The 20,889-nt window shown below is 38.8% G+C and overlaps 1 protein-coding gene across 3 annotated transcripts in view; it reads left to right on the top strand.

Annotated features, from left to right (window-relative positions):
• The window catches only part of LOC114054264 (rho GTPase-activating protein 28-like), a 192,690-nt gene that overhangs the window by 38,147 nt on the left and 133,654 nt on the right, over positions 1–20,889 (top strand). The window contains exon 1 of one of the 3 annotated variants that reach the window (XM_027877450.1): positions 7,057–7,170. The exons of the other annotated variants lie outside the window; for them this stretch is intronic. The gene's annotated coding sequence lies outside the window, so the exon portion shown is untranslated. Of the gene's footprint in view, positions 1–7,056; positions 7,171–20,889 lie in introns of those variants that run through there. 3 annotated transcript variants of the gene reach the window in all.

Here is a 20,889-nt window from a genome sequence, read left to right as displayed (position 1 = left end):
ACACATAAGAGGGGGAAGGGAACAAACATTTATTAAGCACCTACTTTGTGCTAGGCACTGTGCTAAGTGCTGTACAATTATTATCTCATTTGATCCTCACAACAACTGTGAGGTAGGTGTTATTATTATCCCCATTTTATAGATGAAGAAACTGAGGCAAACATAGATTAAGGTACTTGCATAGAGTTACACAGCTACTGAGTGTCTGAGGCAGAATTTGAACTCAGATCATCCAGACTGCAAGCCCAGCACATTGTCCATTATGCTGTGGGACACCATCTCTCATGCCTATAACATATGTGATTTTATATATGTGTCATATCCCCTAACTACCCTGTAAGATCTCTTGAGGGGGACAGTGAGTATTTCCTTTTAACTGGAAAATAAAGTCTATGGAGAAGTATCATATCCAGATTTATATATGAGGGAGATTGTTTTAGCAGCAGTTTGAAGAACAGATGAAAGGGAGAATGAATGAATGAAAAAAAGAATAAATGAAAAGGAGAGCCAGAAGTGACTAAAAGTGGCTTACTTGTAGAGAGGTTGTTAAATAAAAGTAATACATAAAAATATATTTTTGTATAACATCATGTAACATTAATTATTAATAATTAATATAATTAATTAAAATTTGTTATATTATTATAGAATGTTATATAATAAATACCACATATTTATTATTAAATATATAATCAATCACAGTACTTCTTTAGTTCTGAAAGAGTTAATGTAAAAATAAAACACTTTATGTTTGTGAAGAGCATACACACTGGGAGTAGCCAGGTCACTAATAATGATATGTTGGAAGACCATTCACTCAGCTTTAAGCCTCAATATTCAATTTTGAAATTTTGTAGCCTTATAGTTTTTATTCCTGGTTAGTCAAGTTTTCTTTGGGTTTCACATGGTTGTGGCCAGGTGCTGCTTATAGCTGAGCATCTTGGGGTCCTCATGCAGCCTCTTAGAAGGACACAAGGAGCAAAGAGATGGAAAATCCACCCTCAGCAGAACAAAGTTTTGACCTGTGCAGACATTTTGGTAATTCTTTATAGTCAGGGACGTTACCAATAACAGAACGCATTTTGGAGACCGTCTCAGACTCAGTCAGCTGTAGTTGAACCTGTGTCGGTAGATGAAATGCTTCCCTATCAGTATGAGGGAAATAGTAAGAGAGATTGAATTACAGCTTTTCTGCCTTTCTGGAGTGGCCGCATCCCTGGTTACCCAAAAAGGTTTTGTACTTCCAACTCAGGCAGATGTTATATGAAGAAGCTCAGTGCCTGGGAGGAGGGCTCTAAGCATTCATGTCACCTGCAGTATGCCAGCACTTTACAATTATTATCTAATTTGATCCTCACAACAACCCTGTGAGGTAGGTTTATTATTATCTCTATTTTACAGATGAAAAAACTGAGGCAAACAGAGGTTAAGGTACTTGTCCGGGGTCACACAGCTTGTCTGCATCTGAGACCAGATTTGAACTCAGGTCTTCTAGACTCCAGGCTCAGTGGTCAATTCACTGTGATACCAGCTGCTTGCCAAATTGAATTGCATTGCATACCAACATAGTTTGGGAAGCTAACTCAGCTCTAATCTTCACATCTTTCATTTTATTTTAGCAGCCATGACCACATTATATATTTGGGGAAGGATGTTAAAATATAAAAAAAAAATAAGCAAGCAAGCAAATAAATAAAAAGTGCGTTGAGACTAAGTTGACAAGATTAACCTGGAGCCCTTCATATAGAAAATAATGCAATTAAATATGGCAATTTAATTCAGGGTTTATTAACTTTTTTGTGTGTTATTGACCCTTTCTTAAAATAATACTTTCAATTCATGAGATAAAATATGTAGGAAATGCAAAGGAAAAACATATTGAAATGCAGTTGCCAATTTAAAAAAAAGCTTATGCATTTCAGAATGATAACCATAGTGTGAATGGGGCTCCATAGGTCTCCATTTGAAGTCAAACATTCCAATCATCCAGTCTTTACTGGAAGGTTTCTCACTAGGTGAACCTACTGTGATTGAGACATTTCTGGCTTACGTGAAAAACTCTGAGAGAGCCTAGGCTGGGAGAGACCTGGGAAGGAACGGAGTGGGTGGGTCTCACTCCCCAGGGGAGGAGTATATTTCTAGATTCACCAGTGAAAAGTTGGCAAAGTCAAAAAAAACAAACCTGACAGTTGGAAGATCACCTTTTTTTTTTTTTAAATTTTGTCTATTTACTTGGGAAATTATAGAGAACAGTGTAAATCCTTGACAGTTTCTCATATGAGGTACTGAAAATATACATAAATTCCCCTTCTTTAATTGTAGTTCATGTTTCTATAGTTGTTGTTCAGTCATTTCGGTTGTGCTCGACTCTTCCTGATCCCATTTAGGGGTTTTCTTGGCAAAGATACTGCGGTGGTTTGCCATTTCCTTCTCCAGCTCATTTTACAGATGAGGAAACTGAGGCAAATAGGCTTAAGTGACTTACCCAGCCACCTGGTAAGTGTCCAAAGCCAAATTTGAACTCAGGGCTTCTTGACTCCAGGACCAGCATTCTATCTTCTCTGTGCCACCTACCTGCCTATATAGTAGATATTTAATGTTTCTTTTATAAAATGAAGGCCTACTATGTGCAGAGGTTTTAGGTGCTGGAAAAGATGTACTGATTATGTAAGACTATATATCTGTTCTCAAGGACCTTATAGTATAATAGAATTCAAAATGCAATTGAACACAGTTAGAATCAAAATATATTTACAATAAAAATAATAGTAAGTTGCATTTATATAGTGCTTTAAAGCTTACAAACTGCTTTACATCTCATTTGATCTTCATAAAGGTAGGTGCTATTATAATCCTCATTTTACATTTGGGGAAACCAAGGCCAAGAGAACATAGGTGACTTGCCCAGGGTCACACAGTTACATAAAGAGTTTGAAGTAAAGATTCAAACTTTGGATCTTTTTAACTGTGGGTTCAACTATCTCCTGTGCCACTCTGTTCACTGTACTACGAAGACTTATCAAGATTTATTTTGCCAATTTTTTTAATAAAAGGCAGTATTATCTTTTTGTGCATGTCTCTTTGCTGTGTCACTTCATAGCTACGTAGATAAAATTTTTATTAAGTGCTTCCTCTGTTCTGGGTATTGTGCAATTTCATAATTTCACTTTCCATTGCCTTTCCTATGTGGCATCCCAATGTACCATGGCCACACCACAAATGGTAGGATAGCCTGGACATCCCCCAAATCCCGTCATGCAGAAGCTCAATCCTGCACTTCTTTCCCTGACTTAGGGCATTTGTGGCATTCATTATGATGAAGCTATCCTTCCAAAAAACAGTGTTTTTATACTGGAAAAGAATGACTGTTTTGTGTTAAAAGATAATCTTCGAACCACTTCCTTTCAGAAACATTCTTATTAGGGTAGTGGGATTACAACATACCCACAGTATACCCTTATACAAAGTCATATGTTTGCTGAGGCCCGCAGGATAAACTTATTTCCTCAATGTCTCGTCTTTGTTTTTCCTTTCCTTTTGATTTTCTCATTTTCCTTTCATCCATCTCATAGTCCCATAATTCTTTTTCCAATGTGAACTTTATTTTGAAAGTCATTGGAGATATTATGACATTGTCAAGGACAGTGCCATTCTTCTAGTCCCCCAGGTTCAAAACCTCAGTTCCATCCTCAGCTCTTCTCTTCTGTCCTCATCCCCATTATAGGTGTCTAGGTGGTGTGGTGGATAGCGGGTTGGGCCTGCAATAAGGAAGACCTGAATGCAAATTCGGCTTCAGACACTTAACTAACTTTGTGACCCCGGGCAAATCACTTTAACCCTATTTGCCTCAGTTTCCTCATCTGGAAAATGAACTGGTGAAGGAAATGGCAAACCATTCCAGTATCTTTGCCAAGAAAACCGCAAGCGGGGACCCGAAGAGTCAGACATGACTGAACAACAATTGAACAGCAATATTCCCATTGCCAAGTTTTGGTGATGCTACCTCCTGCACATTTTTCATCCATTCCCTTCTTTCAACTCATACCACAACTGACCATGTCTAGACCTGTCATCCCTGACCACGTCACCCTACTTTATGGAGGCTGGAGACAAAGTGTCATGCCTTGAGAATATCTAGCAGGCCAATTTGAAGCATAGAATGAGCAAGGGGGAATAATTTCTAATTATCCTGTGAATATAAGCTAGATCCAGATTATGAAGAGATTTAAATGCAAAACACAGGAGTGTGTATTTTAACCTAAATGTAATCAGAAGGCACTGAAGCTGGTTGAGAAGACAAAGAACATGGTCAGACTCAGGAATATCAATTTCACATCTATAAGAATGGTGGATTTGAGAGAGGAGAGACTAGATTCAGCGAAACTAATTAGGAAGCAATTGCAATAGTCCAGGCAAAAGTCAATCAATAAAAATTTATTAAGTGCTTACAGTGTGCTAGGCACTGTGCTAAGTGATGGGGTTGCAAAGAAAGTCAAAAGACAGTTCTTGCCCTGAAATGCATGATGAAGTCCTACATCGAAGTGGGAAATTATGAGGCTGCCCTGAGCCCCTTCTTTCAATAGAGGACCTGGAAGGAATTCCCTTATGCCCATGCTTCACCCTCTCCAATCAGATGGAGGAGAGATGATAAGGTGCAAGAGGTGATGAGGGTAGACTTTAGGTAGTTGTGGTATTCGTAAACAGAAGGGATTGTATGTGAGGGGTGTTGAGGAGGTAGAATCTGTAAGAGGTAGTCACCGATTAGATTAGAAAAATGAGGAAATGAGGAGGAGGATAGAGTTTGGGGGGGAGGATTATTTTGGAAATGTTAAATTTAAGCTGTCTATGGAATATAGATATATATGGGGCATAGGACATAGAATATATGGGGCAGCTAGGTGGTACAATGGACAGAGCACTGGACCTGGAGTTAGGAAGACTCATCTTCCTGAGTTCAAATCCAGCCTCAGATACTTACTTTGTGACCCTGGACAAGTCACTTACCCCTACCTTAGTTCCTCATCTATAAAATGAGCTGGAAAAGAAAATGGCAAACCACTCCACTATCTTTGCCAAGAAAACCCCAAATGAGGACGTGAAAAGTTAAACACAAGTGAAAAACAACTGAATAACAACAAAGACATGGATGAAGATGCCAAGCATGTGATTGATTACAAATGCAGGATGGGAACTCAGAAGAGAGATGAGGCCTGGATAGGAAGATCTGGAAGCTTTTTGATTGTTGAACCCATGAGAACTGATGAGATCACCAAGTCAGTCCAAAACAGAACCCTGCGGCACACCTGTGCATTGGAGACAGTGTACGGGCTTCGAGCTTGCAGAGAAGACCTGGAAGGGTGAGATCTTATGATCAGATAGAGGAATTTTGGTGTTGAGATTGTTGAGGTGCATGTTTGTGTGAGTGATGACATGGTGAAAGGCAAAACCATTCTTGTTTATGGCTTGAAAACTGGAGTGAAGAGTACAGACTATAGGAGCTGAAGACTTCAATAAACTGCAATAGGGTTATTAGAAGTGACACCCATCTGTAAGTTGAAGTCCCAAGTAAAATGGGAGGAGAGACTGTGAATTAAGTTCTGAACTCTTTGATCTGGGGGCCATTGAGAACTTCTACTGGAATGGGAATGGGGTGATCTATGGGAATGGGGTGATCTATCAGAATGGACTGAACATCAAAGGAGGAGAGGTTACTGAGTAAAGATGATAGAAGAAGGACCAGGAAGTAGTGTGGGTGCTGGCTAGATGTGACCATGGGCATGAGAGAAAATATAACCAGGTCTGGAAAGGATGGCCAGGGATGGAGTGTCATCAGGAGACAGCTGCGTTTATCTGATTGCAAGGAGACAGAATGTGGGAGAGGAAGGGGTCTAGACTGGAGGGTGGGGGGTTGGGTGCATTGGTTAAAAATTGAATGAGAGTTTCACAGAGCACAAAGGAAAGGGAGGGTAGAGCTTGATAGGGGCTTAGAATGGATAGGGCTGATGTGGACAGGTTTAAGGGAAGACACTGTTCATGGGCATTGTATGTGTAAATCATCTGGGTGCCATGTGCCTTTCTAAATGTTGTTTCTGCTTTTTTGCTTGAAGATTTGGTGATCCTGATAGCTAGCTCATGGGTTAAGCTCTTACTAATGAGTAATGGTTAAGAAAAACAGCTTTCTTTTGCCTCAGAAAAACAGTGGTTCAATCTTCCCCCCCCCCCCCCCCCGAAGTGATATGTGGGATACTTTAAAAGAAAGCTAAGGTAATATTTTCTTCAGAAGATGCCTGGGAAACCTATTTGTACCTACTGCCATGGAAATAGGAGAAAAGAGGTGCTGTATTTGTACAGCAGATGATTTTATTATGTATTAGCTATTACACTGATGAATAGTGAGTTTGGTTATTCTGTACCTTATGCATTTAATTGATATTAAGTTATATTAATCATTTAATTTAAGTTCCATTAACAGATTTGCTAATGCCTAGTCATCCTTGTTAATGTCTCATAATATTTCTACTTCACTAAACTCATTATTAATCCTGACTACTACTGTTGGCGTGAAAATTTGGTGGAGCCAGGTGAAATTCTTTCCCTGTTTAGTCCAACGTTCACGATTTCTGGAGCTGTTTCAAAGAAACGTGGACATTATCACAAGCTACCACAGGGCCCCCAAACCCAAATGAAAACAATGAAGGAACACAGACCTTCCTTCCTCTCCTGATTACATAACTGGAGTCACTAGTTAATAAAGGGACACTGTATTTGATTTTAAAACTTCCTTATAGGCTCTCTGTCTCCCTTTCTTTTCCCTCCCAATTCGCCTCCGATGCCTGCTTCCTCTCTCACCCACACACCTCTCACGTTTCCTATCTTCATTCCTGGTCATTTGCCCAGGTGATTGATTAAGCCTCGAATACAAAGGAGGGACAATCCAGCCAGCCGCAAACACTGGAATGAATGGTCCCCTCCAAAGCCATCCAGAGCTGTGACTTTAGAAGCTTGCATAGGAATGTGGGCAGGCCAAGCAAAAGGTGTACAGTGAAATGTGCTCTGGATACCTCTGCTGCCTTGGGTCATTCCGTGAGTGCTCACCTCCGAACCCAGGACCGACACGCCAAGTTTTGCTCCTTCCTTTTGCTTAAAAAGGTACAAATAGGTAACAATAAGGTAGGTGGCTGTTTTCAGTTTCTCTTGGTTTCTGCCTCACTGCCATCCCTAGTCACAATTGCAGGGATGAGTGATTAGATTTCTATGGAATTATGTGAGTATCGTTTTGCTAAGTTATGGGTCTTTTTGCCGCCAGCTCCTACCCCTTTGTGCTCTTCATAGTTCTCTTTATGCTCTTGATAGTTCTATTGGCTTTTGTCTTCCACTCACTGACTTGATTCTGAATGCTTTTCTCCCCCTTCAGTTGTTGTTATCAACCCTATACTTAGGCCTTCTAGATGAAGTAAAAATAGAGTTTTAGACCTTTCAGACTAAATCAATTGCTATTGTGTCTTACAGAGATGCTACCCATTCGAGTGGGTCTGATTGCAGGCAATAACTGAGGAGAGAACAGAGAAAGGAGGGCTTGGTAATAGCTGGGTGCCTGATTTGAAATGGTATACTATGGATTTATTTTGGGAGTAGATTGTGGCAAGAGATGTCAAAGAGTGGCCCTGAAATTAGATCTTTCAGTCTTCTCTTGTTTACATCAAGTAAAATAATTAAGTTTTAGAAGGAATAAGTGACGTAAGGGAAACGAAGTTGAAGTGAGAAACTTTGCTCTTGTTTAATTAAAAATGAATTCCTTCTAGCTCAGCTTTTAAAAACACTATTTTAGATGTGCCTACAGTGACTGCTAATGGGGGTAGAGTATGTACATTGTCTTCTCACCCAGACCAAACAAAGAGAAATCACACTTTTCTCTCTGCATAATCTCGGTTCTCAATTTTTAGGGACTCTTAGAGACAATTCAGTCTTAGACTAATGGTGGGCAGTGAAATTTCAGTTGGCAAAATTACACAACCTGGGTTAATAAAATATAATATTGAAAATCTAGCTGGGAGTAAGGTTTATTTTGCTTAACTTTTTAACGTTTCCATTGGACTGTAATGACCATTTTCTTAAAACAAATGAACAAATGAGTTTCAAAGATCTGAAATTGGAATGTTTGGGCATCTTGTTTGTGGCTAGAAATTCAAGTAATTTTTTTTCAGGTTGAATTCTGGACATCCATGTAGAAAACAATGTAAAGTTGTTGGAGTCTTTTCAAATGGTTGCTTAATATAAACACAGAAAGGCAAAGTTTACATGGTTCTATTCCAGCCTTTTATTGATCAGAGCTTAGTGAGATCCCAGTTCTTTGTTAGTAGTCTCACAGTTATTTTAGGTTTCTCTAAAAATGATAATGTTGCAATAGATTCTGTCTTTGCCATGAATTCACCATAATTCCTTATGTTTACTTAAATGAAATGAGAGCATTTGCATGAAGGAACAAGGGAGCAGGTAATTACTTGGGAAGAAATGACATGAGTGATTCAAACATTGTTATATGACTGAACATATAATTTATTCTTCCTTGATCTTTGTTCATGTGACTCTGAAGTTATAATTAAATTCCTTAAAATTTTCTGCATAAATTGTTCTAGATAATATAATCATCATTCTCTCTTTGTTTCTTCAAATAGGTGATCAACAAATTTATCTTTTACAGATTCAGTACACCACTCATTAAAAATCACTGAAGTTGTTGTTTAATGAGGCAGTAATATAATAAGGAAGAGGTTAAAAAAAAAAAGAAAGAAAATAAGATAAATAAAGACAGGTAGCCTCTAACTTAAGAGTGTTCCAAAAGTTTGGGACAGAAACTTTGTCAATTTGAAATTCCAAATGTATTTTCCTCATAGAAGCCATTTTGTCAATGATATTACATTTTTACCCCCAAATTACCTTTTTGACTCATGATGCAATTCAATTTCAATACTAATAATATTAATCTGGACCCAGGAATGTATCCAAAGGACAAGGGGTATTGAGGTACAAGATGGGGACAAAGGAAGAAATGTGCTTTCTCCTTTTCTTGGACATGGTATGATCCAGGTCTAGGTACCCTTCCACCTACCTTTTATGTACCCTTCTAACATCTACTAATATTCCTCTCAAGTCATTTAATTCAAAACACATTTATTAAAAACCTAGATCCCTTTTTTATAGTTGAGGAAATAGAGCTTAAGTGACTTGCTCAGGGTCAACCTCATCTCATTGGGTTGTTATGAGGAACAAATGAGGTATTTGTAAAGTGGTATTTGCTTTGCACAGTGACTGGCACATAGTAGGTGCTTAATAAATGTTTATTCCCTTTCTCCTCTAAAGTGCTTTGCAAACCTTAAAATGTCACATAAATGTTAGCTATTGTTACTCCATTCTACTTTGAGGGTCTAAAAATTTACGAAGAAAAGCATAACCCAAGAGAAGATGTAATAAGGATAAATGAGGAGATAAATAGGAAAACTTGTGGAAGGAGCGACCACTTTCTCTACTGGTAATCAGGTAAGACTACATAGAGCAGTGGCCATTGAGTTGAACCTCAAAAGAAAGGATTCTTGAAAATTGAGGATGAGGAATGAATTTCAGGTGTAGGGGATAGGTTGCTGGAATACAAAAAGGCAAGAGATTTCCCCCTAGCCCACTCAGGTCCATCCTATTACCCCAACAGAGTCCATGCTGCAAAAGGACCCACTTTTCATCTCAGTCAAAACTCCCACTCCCTTAGTGAAGGGAATTTCAATGAACTGTTTACTACTAATGTGTATATGAATAATTTCTCCTTTATTCCAGAAGTATTTGTATTTTTAAAAGAAGATCCTTATTAAGCCAAATGAATCAATGCTAGTCACACTTTAGGTAGTATAATAAAGAGAAAAAAGTAATTAGGTAGCATAAGAACCATAACCCAAATGGGGTTATGAAGTGTTGGATACTATGGAAATAACTAAACAATAAGACCCACGACTATATAACACCAAAACAAACCTAATGGTATTTGATTTTAGAAACTAAGAAGAGTCACTTCTGACTTCTCTAGCATAGGGATGGGAGATTGCCTGAGAATACTGGGTGTAATAATAGGAAGCCAAGATTGGGTCATAGCCGGCTAACCTCATTTACTTTTCTGTCAGGGTTACTAGACTGCTAAATCTGGAGAATGCTGTAGGTGTCATTTACTTATGTTTTAACAAAGCATTTGATAGTTTCTCATGCTATTCTTGCTGGCAAGATGGAGAGATAAATATAAACCAGACCATGGAATAGTTAGGCCAATTCAGAACTGGTTAAGTGTGAAAATCCCCAAATAGTCGTTAGTGGTTGGCTGTCAGTGAGCAAGAAGTTTTCTGGGGGAGTGCCCCAGGGATCTGTGTGGTATGATTTGCTATTTTTATCCATGACTTACAGATATAGGTGACATACTTATCAAATTTGTCATTTCAGCCAAACCTGGCTTTCATGTGTGCTTCAGAAATAAGCAAATCCTTTCAAATCAGGGTTCAGCTTTTTGATTGGTTGATTGTCTAAACATAAGTGTTAACAATGCATATTAAGATTAAAATTGTGTGTGCATACATTTCTCTTCCCCTCCCCCCACCCCCCATAAGCCTGGTTGTTGAACATTTACCAGCATACCCCTGTATTGCTCTATAAACATTGCTCACACTCAGCAGGAATTTAGAAGGCTCAGGGAATGAAGTCATCACCAGACTGTAAGATAATAATAATAATGTTATGGAGAAGGAGAAGAAGGAGGAGGAGGAAGAGAAGAAGAAGCCATTTATGTAGTGCTTTCAGGTTTGCAAAGTGCTTCGTATTTGAGACTCACAAATAGCTAACCCATTGGGTACCGAATCAGGAGACCAAGAGAGCTCATTAGACGGGAATGGAAAACTAACAAGATGAAATTTGATGGACGTAAGTGTAAAGTCTCGCACTTGGGTTCAAGAAATCAATTTTGCAAGCACAAGGTGGGAAAAAATATAGCTGCAGAGCAGTTTGTCTGAAAATGAAATGGGAGTTTTAGGGGATTGTTAGCCCAATATCAATCAACAATATGATATGACAGGGAAAAAAAAGAAAAGAAAAAAAATATGTGCTTAAGAAAAGCATAGTGTTCTGGACTACAGATGTAATAGTCCCACTATGCTCTCCTTGGTCAGATCACCCCAGGAGTAATTATGTTCAGTTTTGGAGACTACGTTTTAGGAAGGATAATGATAAAGCTGTTTCATATTCCATAGGATGGCAACCAGGCTAGTAAAGGGCCTGGAGATCTTACCCTATTGGGATCAGTTAAAGAAACTGGAAAGAAGGGAAAACCTCAGTGCTCCAGTGAGGGAATGATTTGCTCTGCTTGGCCCCAAAGGGCAGAATTGGGAGCAATGTCTGGAGGGTGCAGAGATGTAGGCTTATTATAAATAACAAATTAGAGCCATCCAAGAATGTAATGGGCTGCCTTAGAGTGCTAACAATTGTGGATTTCATAAATATTCTCCATAGATATTGTCAATCTCCAAAGACAAAGATTTTATAAATTAGAACATGGAGGAAACTTTATTTACAAGAAGTATTTAAGCCTCAGTGGGTTCACCCTTCACTGGAGGACTTCAAGAAAAGGCAAGGTGGACCACTTGTCAGGAATAGTGTGTGTGTGTGTGTGTGTGTGTGTGTGTGTGTGTGTGTGTTGGAAATCCCTGTTCAGATACGCTTGGAATACATGACTTTCTAAAATGTCTTCCAACTCTGAGAATCTGGGAATTTTATTTTTGACTAGAGTGGTCACTTGGTAAGGCTAGCATGGTGCAGAGATGCCTCAGGACCATCTCCTTTAAGCTGTTCTTCAGAGCTATCTTGTCTTCTTAATTTTTCTTCAGTCAGAAGTTCTCTAAAAGCTACCTTCCCACTTTCCTAGTGACTCCAGAGGAAGCCCCAGCCTGGCATTGTGTCAGGGTTGATGCTGCTCACCCATTTATTCTGGGTGGGTTCTGCTCACCCGTTTGTGTGGGTAGTATGAGTCATTTGTAAGTCCAGCTTTTGCAAGTTGTAAACTACGTAGATGTATAGTGTCTTCTTTCCAATTACGTTTAATAGTAAGCTTTGTGAGAGTCCGTGATAGACAATTATGGATCAGCAAATATGGCATTATATAATTTCCTCCTTGTGATAGTCTCCTTTCACTGATATAGCACTGTTTTTCAAAACTAGTACAATACTATTTTAACATCTGTAGCTGCATGAGCCAAATCTGGGTAAAGGTAATTAAACCTCATGCTTCAGGCTGTACATGTAAGCTGATCTTCCACAGGCGTAAGAAAGGAATTTCCTTCCTTCACATTGCATTGAGTAGTCTTCTAAGGTTCCTTGTAATCAATGAAGAAAAATTAAGCAGAATAGTAGTAACTGGGGTCCTAATTTGCTTATTTTTCAGGAACGAGCTTCTTGTCTATGTCCCTTTTTGCCACCACTTTAGCACAGGCTCTCATCTCTTCTCTTGGACTATTTCAGTAGCCCTCTACTTAATCTCCCTTCTGTCAATCTCTGCCCACTCCAATCCATCCCCCACTCAGCTGCCAAAGTGATTTTTTAAAATTGTAGGTCTGACCATGTTACCTCCCTACTCAATAAAATCCAATGGCTTCCTACTACTTTCAGCATCAAATATAAATTGCCTGTCATTTAAAGCCCTTCCTACCTTTCTCTTCTCCTTACCCTTTATTCCTATCTTCATACTCTGTGATTTAGCTGCACTGGCCTATTTGCTCTTTCTCATATTCGCTCCTTCCTTACCTCCCTTTCCTAGCTTCCCCAACTTCCTCCAGGACGCCACTCAGCACTTTCTACAGGACACCTTTGCCAATCCCCTTCTCTTCCCAACCACCAGTTCAGTGCTTTCCATTGGAGACGATATTCCATTTACTCTGTATATCCCTTCTATGGAATGTGAGCTCCTTGAGAGCAAGGGATTGGTTTTGCCTTTCTTTATTTTACAACACGTAGCACAGTATCTGGCACATAGTTACTACTTGATGCTTGTTGACTGACTGACATGACATTATGGTAGAGGATAAAGCTGATTTGTGTTCAAGGACAAGCTCACTGCAGAGCTCTTGGAAAGAAATTGGTGATCTTTCCCAAAGGATTGTAAAAGAATAGAGGAATGATAATATACTTACTAAAGAGATTTTTTTGAGTCAGAGACACCAGGGGAAGCTGTCTGGGACAAGGTAGAATGGGCTAGCAGATGGAGCCAGACTATGAGCACACAACCCTCAAGGGTATGACTATTAGAAAAGAAGGTGATTACAGGCCAGACAGAGGCAAAAAAGGAAAAGCGAGCAATTTGGCAAAAGGACTAGAGGGAGTTGCACTGTTTGAGATCAGGCAAGGAGGTAGAAAGACAACTGAGTAATTAAAAACTCCCCAAACTCTCAGAGGTCAGTGTGGACAAGGGGACTGACTTTAGGTGAGGAAGCAACATTTAAGAAGAAAAATCTGTCAAGTTCCTAGCACTTGTTCCATCCTAGGCTTGTTAATACCCTTCAAATGCCTTTCAATTTTTATAGGGGCATTGACTGAATGATTTTCTTTTATTGGTCTGTTTATAACCTTTTCACATGTGTGTTTTGCCAAACCCTGCAGAGAAACCTGCAAAAAAAGGACATGAGGTCCATTCTTATTAGTTTACAAGCTAGACAAAAGACAAGGCAGACTCAGTAAAATTTAGAGAGAGGTTGTTTTTAATACAAATGCTCTATGAGAAATTTTCTTTTAAAGTATGGCATTCTTTTTTTTTTAAGACTTAATTATACTATTAAACGGTCCCACTGAATTCTTGAGGGTTGGAGTGTCAGCACAATATTCTTGCTGAGGAGTTTGTAGGAATTTTGCTGGGGAGGAGGTAGGAATCTCAGGGGGGAGTGAGTAGAAAGGGAGGAGGAAAGACAACACAACAGGAAACAGGTCTCAAGATAAAGGGAAAGGAACAAATTCTGGGTAGTAAGCAGACATCAGTCAGCTTGTCAGCTTTCTTTAGGCATGTGCCAATGGCCTCAGGAGTTGCACAAGTCTTGGAAACCAGTGTGACAAAGAGATCCTATCTTTGGATTCTTAGGTGAATTGACTGGAGCTGGTTCCATTGGATTGGCATAAAGTACAGCACCATTGTATTCAACCCATACTGGTGGCCTGGCTATCAGGTCACTCCTCTGCGTTCCAATCATAGGAGTACTTTCATAAGCATTCATTGTTAAGAAGCAGCCCAAAGGCCAGGGATTTTGGCAAACATACCAGAGACTAGGATTAATGTAGTAATCGTGAAAGAATTTGAAAACGTACTTGAGAGCCCCAGAGAAGTTTCACTGTTACCTTCATGGATGTTGAAATGATCAAGAGAGCTCACTCAGAGACTTGATTATGTGATCAACCTAATGGTCAATTCTCAAATGTTTAGCTTTTGGTATAACTTGGACTCAAGAGGCTAGAAATTTTAAAATAGTAATATTAGAACAAATGTGGATTTATTGGGGAGAAATAGTCTCTCTAATCCCTCACCAAAGCCCTGCTGAGGTCATGATCTGTACTGGTTACAGAAAAAAGGAATTCTTCCTAGAAACTTATCAGTCCATTAAAGGAATTTGCCTTTAACATGGAGAAGATGCTGGGATACTATAGTTAGGAAAATCCCTTGCAGCAGGACTGGTATAATATAGAGGTTCTTACCTTTGGGGGAGGACCATGGATAGATTTCAAGGGGTCTGTGAATTGTAGCACAAATTTTTAAAAAACTATTTTGTTAACTATATTTCAGTATAATCGATTTTCCTTATAATCCTGTGTATTTGATTTTATGCATTTAAAAACATCATTCTGAGAAGAGGTCCATAGACCTCACTAGATTGCCAAAGGGCTCTGTAACACACACACACACACACACACACACACACACACACACACACACACACACAAATTCCCCCTGGTCTAGTAGATAGAAGCCTTGGAGTCAGGAATACTGAAGTTCCAGTACAGACTCTGACATAGATTGTCTATGTATGTATGCCTATAGGCAAATCACTTAATTTTCAGTGTCCCAGGCAATTCTTGAAGACTTAAACACTCACAGATAAATTGCCAATCTCCATTAATGAAGAAAGCTTCATTCCTTTTTTTACCTTCCTTTTCTTTTTTCCTTCTTTCCTATGTTCCTTCCTAGTTCCTTCCATTTTTTCTTCTTCCCTTGTTCCTTCCTTTTTCCTTCCTTTCTTTTTTCCTTCCTTCCTTTTTTCCCTTCCTCTCTTCCTTCCTGTTTCTTTCATTCTTTCTTTTCCTTCTTCCTTCTTAACTTTCTTCATTTCACAGATAAGGAAACTGAGGCCCAGGCTTTTTAAGAGCCAAGCTCACACAGGTAATAAAGCATCAGAGGGTGATATTTGAACATAATTTCTGACTCCAGCATGCTTTCCTTGCTGCTACAATTGTGTTAATAAAGTTTTAACACAGAACCCTAAATTTTGGAGTTATTCTTCCAGTATCAACTTCCTAGCTCACCTCCATGCCCCCAAAACCATTCAACATGTACAGTTGAGGAAAGAGATCATTTAAATTGAGGATGCTATTTCTACTCTACTCATCCTATTTAGTCAAACATTCTTTGGCATATTCTTTCTAAAACATCACTACCCTATCTCCTCATACCCTGCTTCCTCATTTCCTTCTTTCCCTCTTCCCATCTTCCTATTGTAAACTGGGCCATTCATGACAGTAGGCAACAGAAAAGGGTAAGTATCCAGTATTTTTAGCCACTTACTTCTGTGTCCTTTAAAACTGGTAAAAAGGATTTTTCAAAACAAAGCACTGACCACCACTACTAAGAGTCAATCAATCAGCCGTAGGCCATCTTGAAGTGGGCTAGCTCTTTTGCCAGGCTCTTGAAAGCTAGCTCTTTGGAAGAAAATAAATAACCTGTATGTATTGACCTGACCCGTAAGTGAAGGCTTAGCTCAATACTTTCTTGATGACTTTCCTCTGACCAGGCCTTGGCTTTTCATAGGCCTTAGTTTTCAACTTTTGACTTTGGTTCTTCATTTCCCAAACATTATGACATTAACGTCCTGTTAGAAAAATATTTTTTTCCCCTTAAGTTTATCTCACAACTGAGAAAGATATAGTTCTTGTGAGAAGGGGCAACATATTAAACATAGCTGGTCTCTTTCCTTATATTTCTCATTGCAGCTGCATGTAATTTTCATAGAAATATTTACCTGTGGAATCATGGTTGAGGGATGAAGCAAGATATCTCTGTGGCAGATGTGATGTGATTAAAGCATAAGTTGAAAAAAGGTGTGAAAAATCAGCATTCTCAATAAAAATAAGAGCATTTATTTCAGGCGTCTAGGTGGTATAGTGGATAAAGTGCTAGGTCCGGAGTCGGGAAAACTCATCTTATCTTCCTGAATTCAAATCTGACCTCAGACACTGCTGTATGACTCTGGGCAAGTCAATTCACCCTGTCTGCCTCAGTTTCCTCATCTGTAAAAACAGCTGAAGGATATAGCAAACCACTCCAGTATCTTGGCCAAGAAAACCCTAAATGGGGTCATAAAGAATCAGACATGAATGAAATGACTCAGTAAAAACCTATTTTGTAATTGTTTGAAACCTGCTTAGTCTCATTGGTAGTTAGTACTGGAAAACACCTTAGAATCTTTTCTCAACTGCCTTAATTCATCATTAAGCACTTATTAAGTGCCAATTATAGTACTAGGTGCTGGGTATTCAGACAACCACTTTGTTCTACGGGAAGAAAACTGAGGCTTAGAAAGATGAAGTGCCCAAGGTCACTAAGCAGTTGCTTAGTGGTACAGCCAGCTCTAGAAGCCGGGTCAGGGCCTAACCCAATGATCTTTCCACAGTTTATGCAGCCCATTTGCTTGGAATTACAGAGCCATAGAACTTCTGAGTCAGAAAGGGCTTCAGTGACCATTTAATTCAACCCTTGCCTGGAAAAGGATTCCTTTTACATCATGGATTCTAACCTTTTTGAGGTGATAGACCTCTTTGACAGTCTGGTGAAACCTATGGACCCCTTAGAAAAATGTTTTTAATTATATAAAATAAAATGCATTGGATTACAAAGGAAACCAATTATAATGAAATGTAGCTATCAAAAAAAAATTTTTTTTCAAAACAAGTTCACAGACCCCAGTTTAAGAACGCCTGTTCTACAACATAGTCAATGTGCGCTTAACCAGATTTTTCTTGAAGACTCCAAATGAGGCAACCCATCCCACTTTTGGATTACTCTAATCCTAAGAAGTATTTCCTAATATTAAGCCTGAAAAGTGCTCTCTCTTTCTTCCCCTGTGTTCTAGCCAGTACCTAGTTTACCAAAGTAACACCAGAGAGGAAGGGAAAGATGAATCACAAACAATTAAGTTGTGTTAATAGTTAAAAGTTGCTGTGAATATTAAACCTAAAAGTTTGTATTACTTGTGGATTTCATTTATTGGTGCTACCCAGGTTCCTCTCAAACCCCAACTTAGATAATCGAGAAATTATTGTATTTGGTAATGGCGATGACTATATACTACTACTACTGCTATAACTACTGGTGCTGCTGCTGCTACTACTACTACTACAAACTACTACCTTGGTCATTTCACTGTGACTTACAACCTAGTGAGACACAAACCGTTAAATCTGTCTTCAAAAATACACTTTACCGTTTTTTGCCTTACAATATATTTCCATTGCTTGGATGTCACTACTCTCAATTTCTTTTACCTGATAGTAAAATGTAAAGTAGAACAACCCTTTGGTTAAAACAAATTTGCATTTAAAATATTAATGGGCAAGCTTGGATGGTTAAGATTATGTTGCTTCTAGGACCCCCTCCCCCCCAAAAAATTTGCATTTACTTTACTTTAATTAATTCTTTAGCCTATCAGATCCCCACCATTGCCCTTTGAAAGTTATCTGGTAGACTTTTCTTGAGGCCGTTATCTCAGATTCTTTGTTATCATTTTGGTATTGAAGGAAAGAGTATGGACCTCCTTTAGCTTAGTATCTCACCCAGTGACTCACACTATGCCTTGGACATTGTAAGGAAGCCTTTAATAAATGTTTGTTAATGAATGAAAGAACACTTTTAAAAAAAGATTTAGGTTTGAATTCCACCTCCCCTACTTCTTAGCTCTCTATTGCCTCACTTTGCTCATTCTGTAAAATGGGGATGAAAATTGGGGGTCTAGTCTTGGTTCTGCTGCTTATTTACCTGTGTAACTCTGGATGAGTCATTTATCCTTTGAGCCTTCAGCTATAAATCTATGATCCTGTGAACTTGTCTTTATACTACCTATATACTACCGATACAGAAGATCAAATTAGGTCACCCATGTTTATGTAATACTTTATGGATCCAGTACTCTTATGTCCCTTTATTAAGGAGAATTATAAAGATGTATACATACAAATATGCATACATACATATATACCTTAGATTGTAAGTTTCTTGAGGGCACGGATTGTCTTTTGCCTTTTCTTGTATCCCTAGAACAGCACGGTGCCTGGCACATTGTAGGCACTTAATAAATGTTGATTGATTGATACATTGATACATACATACATACACATACATGCATATGTGTTGTTGTTCAGTTGTGCCTGACTCTTCATGACCTCATTTGGGGTTTTCTAGGCAAAAATACTGTAGTGGTTTGCTATTTCCTTCTCTCATTTTATAGATGAAGAAACTGAGGGAAACAGGGTTATGTGACTTGCCCAGGGTCATATAAGTAGTACGTGTCTGAGGCCAGATTTGAACTCAGGTCCTCTTGACTCTGGGCCCAGCATTTTATCACTGCACCACCTAGATGCCTACTACTACTGTGACTACTATGACTACTATGACTATGACTACTATTATTACTACTACTACCATCACCACCACCACCACCACCACCACCACCACCACTACCACTACTGCCACGGCCACTACCATGACCACTGCTGTTGCTGTTGCTGCTGCTGCTGCTGCTGCTGCGGCTGCTACTACTACTACTACTACTGCTGCTACTACTACTACTACCATTACTACTACTACTGCTACTACTACTATAGCAGCTAGGTGGTAAAGTGCATACGACATACAAGTCTGGAGTCATAAAGACCAGAGTTCAAATGTGACCTAGACACTTAGTAGCTATGTGACCTTGGGCAAGTCACTTAACACCTGCCTAAAACTGGAGAAGGAAATAACAAAATACTCCAGTATATTTGCCAAGAAAACCCATGCACAGTTGGTCCAGAAGTCAAGAAGAGTCAGACACGACTGAATAATTACTGACTTCTACATCTACTACACTATAAATTAAGAATGCTGGGACAAATTGGGAAATTAACAGTTGAGTTTTTCAGAAGATCAGAACTCCCTTACTTTAAAATTTACACAGAAATGCCTAGCTCTTCTGCCACAAATTGATCCAGGTTTCAAAAAATAGTTAAAATAGAAGTGCTCCGTCTTCAGGACAGTCTGGTTTTTAGCAGCTTCCTGCCTGCCACATATATTGATGAAGGGAGTTTTCCTAATGCTGTTTTTGCTGCTACCACAACAAAAATACAACGATTTGCTCTTAGTGGATATGTGGCTCTCAAATCTATTTTTTAAATGAGATCTATTATTCATTTCCTATCTGGAGTTGTCTAGCCTTAGTCATAGTTAAATAAAAAAAAATTAGGCCTTGAACCCTTAAAAACTTCTCAATTTTTAAAATGTCAGTAATTCACAGAGGCTTGTGGAATATTCTTTTTTTTTACATTTGTATTGGAACCAACCCCCCAACTTGTACATGACAGGAAATAAATCATGTCATGGAAAGGAAAGGGAAAAAAAAAACCAGCTAGCAATGGCATAGTTCTAAAAAATGTGAACATGGTCACAGATTCCCATCTTGATAGCGAATTAGCTCCCTAGCTCATCAAGACCAGCTGCAGTGTCTTCTCCTTCCAAAATGACCTAACCTGAGTAATGAGGCCCTGGGAGCTGATAGGGACTGCTGTTGGTAAAGGCAAAGTGAGTATTAGTCCAAATCCTAGGTATAGGTAGGGATTCTCTTTCCAAAATGAGATTCGTTAAGTTAAGCACTTATTAAGTGCCAATTATAGTACTAGGTGCTGGGTATTCAGACAACCACTTTGTTCTACTGGAAGAAAACTGGCACTTAATAAGTGCCTCATTGGGTGCATCAAAGCTACATCTTCTTACCCCAAAATGGGTACAGATGGAGTTGGTAATAGGTGATTTCATTAGTTTATACAGAGAAATTTAGGGTAAAAGGAGTGAGATGCTGCAGAATGGATTTGTGTTCAAATGACTTGACTTTCAATGAATTGGTCCACCAAATGAGGGGGTGAGGCATATGCTATATTCAAGCATAACCATGCCCTTTGACTGACCTGTATTCTAAAATACAGTTAAGTAATACAATACAACTTCAGGGAAAAGATGATTTTTCTGTTTTTCTTTTCATTTAGTAGCTTAACAATACCTCCCCTAAAAGTCCAGTTGTGATGCTTAATGGGGGGAGGTGACCCTGTTCTCTCTAAGGGTCATGTGGAGGCCAAACGCTGGAAGTTTTACCAAGATAGGAAGAATTCTAAAATGGGCCTGTGTCTGTTACGATCAAGCCAGATAAATTTGGAGATCTTTGAAATATTTAAGCATTAAAGAATAATGGATCCTCAATATTTATTTAATATTTATAATCTCTACCACTAAGGAGAGAGGAGGCACTGCTGCTTTCAACTCCAACTTTCAACTCTACCCCATTTCTAGCCTCAACCCTCAATCTATAACCATCT

The sequence above is a fragment of the Vombatus ursinus genome, unplaced genomic scaffold (genome assembly GCF_900497805.2).
Source record: "Vombatus ursinus unplaced genomic scaffold, bare-nosed wombat genome assembly UNPS02014812.1, whole genome shotgun sequence".
Classification (NCBI taxonomy): domain Eukaryota; kingdom Metazoa; phylum Chordata; class Mammalia; order Diprotodontia; family Vombatidae; genus Vombatus; species Vombatus ursinus.
The sequence above is the reverse complement of the archived record's forward strand: the minus strand, read 5'-3'. Positions and strand labels throughout refer to the sequence as shown.